General features: G+C 38.1%; 1 pseudogene and 2 gene segments (V, D, J or C); 1 reads left to right on the forward strand and 2 right to left on the reverse strand.

Moving 5' to 3' along the window:
• Positions 1-1,505, forward strand: part of LOC116080404 — a 5,785-nt pseudogene extending 4,280 nt beyond the window's left edge.
• Positions 1-9,154, reverse strand: part of LOC116080189 — a 1,139,691-nt gene that overhangs the window by 748,667 nt on the left and 381,870 nt on the right.
• Positions 1-9,154, reverse strand: part of LOC116080186 — a 1,015,034-nt gene that overhangs the window by 644,748 nt on the left and 361,132 nt on the right.

Raw genomic sequence — 9,154 nt, forward strand, 5'->3', positions numbered from 1 at the left:
GAGAAATATCAAAGAGAGTTTTAAGTTCTCCTGCGGCCAGCTTAAGGTTAGGCCTTAGTTAATTAACATCTCCTAACAGCTTTTGAAGATCATTTAAAGTAAGTAAACTATCTTTTATTATTTGAATTTTCTGTGCCATAATTTGTCTAGGATATAACTGATGTCCCAAATATTGAAAAGGTTATTGTCTTTGAAACTTGTTTCCCTAATATTTTAAAGATCGTTGTATAACAGCAATAACTTGTAGTAAAACTACTTGAGAGGGATCAGCTAATAAAATATCCATATATTGAATAATATACACTGAAGGATTCAAAGTCTTAACCATTTGTATTGAAGCAGAAACAAATTTTTTACATAATATAGGGCTATTAGGCATTCCTAGAGGCAAAAACTTTCAATGATATTGCTTCATGTGTTCATTAAAATTATAAGCAGACAAGCAAAATGCAAACATTTTACAACCATTAAGGTGCAAAGGAATAGTATAAAAACAATCTTTTAAATCTATAATGATTTTATACTTATATTTTAGAATGGCATCTGCAGTAGGTAATCCAGGTTGTAATGTCCTCATAAGTCCCTAGTTTCATAACCTTTCATAAATCTCCACTTGCCTGATTTTTTTATTAATTTCAAATATGGGTGAGGTAAAAATCTTGAGCTTTTGATCAAATTGTAAACTGTAGCTACAGGAATATTGACAGCCCTATTAGTCGCAGTCTGCTCATCTATGCAAGCACCCTGGTGTGGACCCACAGCGTAACCACACCAATGCCTCATGTGTGGTCAATCCCATGGAGCACACCCATGAGGCCATAGCCTCACTGACTGCTGCAGGTCTTGTCAACCTGCCCACAGGCATCTCTTGCGCCTCCACTGGCTACCCTAGCACCCTCAAGCCAGTTACCAGGAACCAACACCAGCTGGCCCACCTACAACAGATGTGCAGTGAGCTCCATGGGACAACAGCCCCTGGCATGACAGGCAAACATGCAACAGGACTGAGTTGGCAGGTCCTGATTTTGTGGGCAAGGCTCCTGCCTATCTAAGGGAACTCTGCCTGGCACAGTCCTTCCATCTGAAGTCACCCCTGGAGAAGCTGACCCCATCCCCACCAGTCAACGGCCTACCAGCCCCACTGGCCTACCCCAATGGTCACTACTTCCCACCATAGTGGAACAACATTCTACCACTCACAATAGCGACAGCTTGGAGTCTCAGGACCTTGCCATGTTGTTGCATGGTGGGCAGTCCACAGGTGCACTCCTCGAATGTGTGACAGCTCCTGGGGACCACTACTGAGCAGGGACTGGGGTTTTCCAGTGTAAAGAGAGAACAGCTTAATGCAAACAGTTGATTACCTGAGTGGGGATTTCCATCAGGCTTGCTTCAGAGAACAGAGCCTAGTCATGTGGAACAAAGCCCACCAAGCTCCTGGGACCCAAGCCCCCAATCCCACAGATATTCAAAATCTACATATTCAGCACCCAGGTTATAGATAGGGACCCATGGCGCTCTCCTCTGGCAACATCACACACTGCCCTTCTAGATTTAGTCTTACTCTTAAGTAACTATAGTTTCAAAGCTTCACTGCTTCAGTGTGATTATCCTGAGATGTCTAAGGAAGGGAACTTGGTAGGATCCATTTGGGGACAAAAGAAGGTCCTTCATCCTTCCCTCCAGCAACTCTTGGTTTTCTGTTATATCCTTACCCTGTCCTCTCAGCACCTGCCTGTCAGGCAGTCTCCACCATGACCACTTCTGACTCTTGCCATCTTTTGCTGAACATCTATTTATTTTGGGACTGAGTTATCACTGAGGGGAGTGGCATTTGCCCTTAAATTAGGCTTTTTGGTCTAGGACTAAGACACCAGACTTTCTAAGTGCTGATTCCTTATTACTGCAAAGATGTCAAATCAAAATAAATACATTCCCCCATCTCTCCTAGCTGCTTCCATCCCTCAAGGCTTGGTGTTTCATTTCTGTTGCTCCCAAGCCACTACACTTGTCCTTGCCAAAGCCTTGAGACTCAGAGAAAACCATTGTGTTTGCATCTTGGTTCTTGACTCTCCTGTCAGAGAAATGCAGTGGCCATCTGGCATTCTCAGGACCTCCTGTCACCATTGCCTCTGTCCAAACTTAACTGCTATTCTCATCCCTGCCTCTTCTCCCTCTTAAGAAAAACAAAACAAAAACTACCTTACTTGAAGAACTAGTTATAGATAAAGGATGATCACATTAGATTTTGGAATTAAGAACACCAAAAATGTTTGAAAAAAAAGTTTAAAAATGCATTTGGTTCTCTACACTGGCTAAGAATTATTGGTCCACACTGTAAGTATTAATGTCATGTTTCCACATGAATGAGTGGGTTTGGTGGGCCTTATCCATGAGTGCCCCACAGCTCCAGTCACTCTCTAAGTTTTGCAGCCCTTCAGTTTAATGAAGAACAAAAGGAATAACAAAAAATATGTTTTTTAAATTTATATTTTTATATTTTTAAGTTTAAGTAATTTATATTTTTAAGTTTCTTTTGTTATATTAGAGCATAACAATAATTTTGGAAAGCAATGCCCAGTTTGTAACAGTGTAAACAATCCATTCTGTCTAAAATCAATATCAAGGAAATTACTTTCATGTTACAAAGTTGGGCTGCCAGATCTGTGTATGAATGCAGGTCACTGCAGCTATTTTTTTCCTCTTTCTTTTTTGTTTTTTCAAAACAGTGTTTCTCTGTATAGCCTTAGCTCTCCTAGAACTCATTCTGTATTCCAGGCTTGCCTCAAAGTCAAAAATTCACCTGCCTCTTCCTCTTAAGAACTAGAATTAAAGGCATGTGCCATCATTGCTCAGCTCAGTACAGCTATTAATACTTCATTAAAGAGGCATTTTCTAAGAAATCTCATCATCTATAAGTCTAGCTTTTATGATAAGAATTATATAAATTTTCCCAATTTAGAAGTATCTTTAAAGATATGCCTTCCTTGTTTGGCTCATGCTACATGTTGTTGTTTAGAATAACTCCAACCCTGAGTTACCAATTTTAAGCTAAATTTGTTACCAATGTTACAAATTTGTAATCATACCAAATAACTTACATGCCATACTCTATTGCCAAGATATGTAGAACATATTTATACTTTTAAAAGCAGTCAGAACCAAAATGAAGTTGCTAAACACATCTAAAAAACTTAGACCACACAAAATTGTCTTACTTTTTCTACCTTTAATTTCCAGAGAAGAGCACCTTGTCACATGCTGAACCCAATAAACAAAATCACGGAGATTTTTCTAGGAAAAATAGCCGTAAGCTCCCTTACCATAGAACCCAAGATGCTGCTGGCACCTTTAAGACTAGCTTGTGCAGACAACGAGCCCCTAGCAGGGCTTCTCTAGCTGTGCTTGACTCCCTGCTACAGGTGAAGTGTAACTTATCAGTTTTGTGGTGCAAATTGAGACTGCTTTTCTTTTCTATCTTTTTTTTCTTTCTAAACAAGTTAAAACTAAATCAAGGAATGGACAGCCATCAGATAAAGTTTTAACCATTTTTTATTTTGAACATAAAACACAGAAGAACATGCCATCAAACAACGAAACGTAAACACTGGGGCACCAAGGGTAGACAATAGACAGAGAGGGAAGAGAAATAAATGTGCCTCCAATGGTATCAAGATATCCCACCTAAGAGAACCAGAACTAGAAGTAAGGCTTTCTCCAGTAGGAACCAGAGAGAAAGCAGGATGTCTCCCAACCTCTTCCTGTTCCTAGGAGAGCTCTGAAACAACTTACATTAATTTTTCTTTTCTTTGGCCAAAGTGTCCAGGAGAGGGGACAAATTATGAAACCTACTTTCTCTCTCTCATGTCCAAGGTCTAACTCTTCATCCCCTTCTTTTTTTGAGAAATCTTCCAGAGAAGGGAGAGGAGGCCCAGTGGCAGCTACTAATTGTTGCCCCCTAGTACCCTGCTTTTTCTCACCCTGCTTTCCCAATTCCTCCTTGACTTGTCAATATTAATTCTTTTGTTTTTTGAGATTCATTGGGAGGGGTCTAAAGCATTCTTGATTAAAGCCCACAAAGAAAAATATCTACCAGGAGCATTTCAGGTCCATGTACAATGTAATGATCTGTTGTGCTTACTCCAATTCTTTTTGCAAGTTTATACATTTACTGTTCCTACTTCTTGGAACCAATGACTACATGTTTCTACTTGAGCTAAGAAAATCTCCAATCTCTTTTTTTATAAATCTCTGTTCTTCCAGCTGCTTGAAGCATTTCTTTCAGGCTGTGGACAAATTCGTTAATTGTACACCCCACCCATTTCTCTGCTACTATCCTAAGTGAGTTGTCATTGGGTAAGCTCCATCTCAGCCTAGTTTTTCAAGAGTACAGTCTCTAATAGCTCATTGACCTGCAGATATAGCTACTTACCTGGACTTGGAATTGTTTTTTACTTTCACTTATTTCCATGGATTCCTCCAACCAAAGCAGTTTTTCTCAGCAAGGCCTCCACTTTTATGTCCCTGTTTGGGCACCACCACTTATAGCTCTCTGGCTGCTTTTGGTCAAGCAGGGATAACCAAAAACCCGGGCTGGAAATGAAAATTGGGTGGGAGGGGGCTAGAGAACCATGGAGCCAAGACAATATTCTGATCAAGGCTCAAAGTTTCTGCAGCTCCAGCTTATAGACACTTCAGCCAACAAAGCTCTTCCTGAAAAAGTTTTTCTACAGACCAAACATAGATAAGAGTTCCTCTTGGCTGCATACACTGCTTTCTGATCTGGCTACACACACACAGCAAAATTTCTCATTTTTAATGAATGAAAAACTTACATAACTGTTAGAAAAATGGCTAAAATTGGTAATATGTTCTTCAAATTATATATATAATGCTCTCATTTGAAGTTCTTTCATAAGGCATAATTACATACAATTATTTACACAAATGTGTAATGAAATAGAAATTAAATTCTCTATTGAAAAGAAATGGATTATTTGGAATTGTAGGAGCAATTTAAGAAAATGAACATGTTATGAGGTAAATGCAGAGTTTTCAATATTTATCTCTATGAAATTCTAAACACATGCAAAATGCTTATTTTTATTTTAAACTATTTTTTTATTCCTTGAAATTTTTGTCCCTTTTTGCAATATATTATGAATTATATATTTATCCCTATGTCTTCCCTTCTCACATCTTAACACATCACAAAAGTACAGGACTTTCATTAATCATCTTGATTAATTGTTTTATTAATGAGTAAGTCACTGAGTCCAATAAATTTTATTTAATTGATTTGGTTGTAGGATTCACCCCATACTATGTAGGTTACTTCTAATATGTCATAGCCCAATGAAAATTAATTCAAACTTTCTCAGCAACCATTCATGTTTCACTAGCACCTAAGATGGGAAATGGACTTGGGGAGCTGGCAGACTTTATGCAGGCACAACAACATTGGGCAAGTGAGCTCCTTGGAGATAGCCCATTGTCCTGTTCAGTAGTAACTGGAGTGTTCTGTTGTGAAATGACTGCAGAAAACTTATCCCTCAATTGCTTGCTACTGATGTTCATTCTCATGCATGGCTTTGTTGTACTCATCGATTATTTGCCTTGGTGTGAGTGGACATTGGGGGACCTTCACTTCCTAGAGCATGATATGATTACTTCCTGGGTGATAGCACAGTCTGCTGGGCAATCTACTTGCAGATCACATGAAGATGACAGTTCTTGAGATAATGCTGTTCAGATAAATTAATGATTTTGTGGAATGTCTGAGTTGATTTAAGTAGTTTATGGAAGTTAGTGTGCTCTAAATAATTTTTAGAAATTAGGGTAGCTGATAGAAAGTTTGAAGTTAGAAAGTGAGAAAAATTGATATAAAGTCTTAAGGTAGAATCAAGAATAGAATGTGTCCCTTTCTTATACAATGACAGAAGTAGCTTCAGTTTGAGAAAGGATTACAGTGAGCACTCACACTTTAAAAACACATGTTGTAGACACATAAAGAATAGGCTTGTGACAAATTAATGATCAAAGAAAAGATTTACTCTAGGTTGTGTCTTCAACTGTTGATTGGGTAACAAGGTTTTGTAATGCACATCAGATTAATAAGGTTACAATAAAGAACAAATAATTCTATTATGAGTATAAGAACAGAAAACAGATGTTTAGACAGCTTATCGGATCAGAACTTGAATAGCAAAATAAAAGATAGATGACCTGCTCCTTAGTAAGTACAGATAGTTTTCAACCAAACATAGAGAGTGGGCTTTGGTATTGTATTAACTGAAGATCTTAACAAAAGTGTGTCTTCCTGTACAGCAGGAGTCTCATGTCACAGTTTTGGGCAAGAATTGGTTTTTCCCTATTCTATAGTAAATTTCCTATGCTTGCTGTATGCTGTCTGACCTCTGTCGGTGCAGAGCTGCTGTACAAGGAGGTTTATGCCTGGGCTCACACTGAAGACTCCACACAGTGCCTCTTGCACAGTAATATGTGGCTGTGTCCTCAGCAGTCACACCATTCAACTGTAGGAAGTACTGGTTCTTGTATGTGTCTCTAGTGATGGAGATTCAACTTTTGAGAGATGAATTGTAGTCAGTGCTACCACCAGAGATTATGTACCCAATCCACTCCTATTTGTTTCCTGGAAACTACTGTATCCAGCTCCAGGAAGTACTCATGATTAAGTAGCCAATGACAGAGCAGGTGTGGGACAGTGGCTGAGAAGGTTTCACTAGGCCAGGTCCTGACTCCTAAAGCTTCATCTCTAATAGGATAACTTCAGAGAAGAAGAATCAATTCTGTCAATCACACTTTTTCAAATAACCCACATAGCACATGTATGAAATGGCAACACTCACCAGGAAGGGCTGTCAACAGGTACAGAAGACTCAGCACTGTCATCTTTTAGGCCCCACCCCCTTTGTTCAGAGATAGAAACTACCAGGGCCCAGGAGGAGATTTAACTTAGAGGTAGAAAATGCATTTGCATGCATGGAGCCAGCTTCACCTTCATAACTGGGGAGGGTAGATTGTGATCTCTCTTGGTTATTAAAATAGACCAGCACCCTCTCTGGCTTTCTATAGTATTAGTCTAGCTTGAGATAGTACTAATATAGAAATCACAGCAGAGAACACATCTATATGATCCTACCATCCCATCTGACACCAACCTTCCCACAGACATTTTTCTGCTCTTGTGATTTTAATGTCTCAAGTCAGTGCCAAGCTTCCTTTCACACTTGGGTTCCTGACTTATTCTCCCTTATTAATAAGTCCACACTGATCCTAGTTTTCTTCTCTATCCTCACATATGCGTTATCATCTTTTCTAAATCTTTGTATAATGTCTTATTGTTTCACAGATGATCTTCTATTTTTCTACTACAGAGTCCTTAGCAAAAGTGCAGCACTGATGTAGTTAAACCAGATTACATTTGTGTTTTTACCTTCTGGGAGACTGTTCAGACAAAATTCCATAAGAACTAAAGCCGGTTAACCAAACCAACCATGAATTATGTTCCCACTTTCAGCATTTACTCATCAGCATTATGTATCATTTGTTTATTTAACAAATGTCACTGTTGGTAGGATTAGATGAAATCTCAAACTACCTTTTAATGTACATTTACCTGATAGATCAACATGTTGAAAACTTGAAAAAAGTATTTAGCATTCACTTGTTTTATGTTCTTTTTCTATTACACAAAAAAACCCTAATTTTTTTAAAGAACCTCTATTATCTAGCTGTTGAGTCAATTTATTCTTGGCTTTTTGAAGGAGAGGGTAGAATTATATGGGTTGTCAGAATTATGTGCAGACAAATGAGTGTCTCAGTCACTGTTCCTTTTTTGTATCTAATCTCACTCTATATCACATATGGAATTCTCTCTCTGTCTAATCCATTAGAGACCTTTAAGTTCATGATTATATCTGGAGCCATTTGCAATGCTCTGTCATCTTTCTGTGGTTCCGAGCAGCATAGAAGCAGATTTAGGAACATTACCATGACTGTGTGGTGTTGGTGATTTTGGAATATTCCTGATCATGTGTGCTCATTTCAAATGGCAGGTCAGTAGAATTCTGAAAAGATATCTGATTTTGGAATGGATACTGTTTGATGAAGCTCCTATGATTTAAAACAGTGGATTGTCGTTATATTGCAGAAGGATAATCTCTGGGTAATGGGTATAGTTATAAAGCGCCTGCACTAATAGATTTTTAATCCCCCTACATATGCTTCTATCATTTATCATGGTGTGTATAATTCCTCCCTACAGGAAGAGAAATGACTGAGTGTTAAGATGAACAAGGAGAAGTACGAATACCTGCAGGACAGAGACACAAACACTCACAGGAAATCACCCATCTACACACTATTCTGGATTCCTAAGTTTGAGAGTTCCTATCTTTATCCACAGTGAAAAGTTTGAGAAACAATGAGACTAATTACTGGTGTGTAATTAAACACCATAAACTAGTTTTATTCTGAAAAAAAACTCCTTCATGAAATTTCTACTAATGTATGTATGAGGCTTTATAGAAAATTAAGACAATTAATAGTACTAATGAATCTGTGTAGAAAGTTACAGTTTGATTTATCGATGTTCAAAGGAACATGCCTGGTATTTGTTGGTATTTCCTTAATTTCACCTGCAAAGGCAACATTTTAACAATCAGCGTTCACACACTTCTTAATATTCACTTATAGTTCTGACAACACTTGAGATTCACATTGCCCACATTTTTTCTACTTTTTAATTGCTTCAGTTACTCCATGGTTATGCTAGAACAGTGCAATGGGAATACCTGTTTAATCACATAACTAGAGGAATGCTGTGGGTCAAGGTGAAAGATGCATTCCCTGCAGCCTGAGGAGGTATGCCTTTGCATGCAGCACCAGCATGTAAGAATAAGTCTCCTATTTAAACCTACAGTAAGAACAGACCATTAGTTATTGCATAGAAGAAAATATACATCCTTGACAAGAACAATGCCCTATCACTATAGTATGTACTTTAGCTTTAATTCATACAGGGAAATATCTCCCACTTATACAGCTAATTCATCTATGTCAACACAAATTTCAGAATACAACTGAGCTGATTGTGGAGTTTAATGTTAGTTATACTATATTCAATAATTTT

This window comes from Mastomys coucha, unplaced genomic scaffold (assembly GCF_008632895.1).
Source record: "Mastomys coucha isolate ucsf_1 unplaced genomic scaffold, UCSF_Mcou_1 pScaffold6, whole genome shotgun sequence".
Taxonomy (NCBI): domain Eukaryota; kingdom Metazoa; phylum Chordata; class Mammalia; order Rodentia; family Muridae; genus Mastomys; species Mastomys coucha.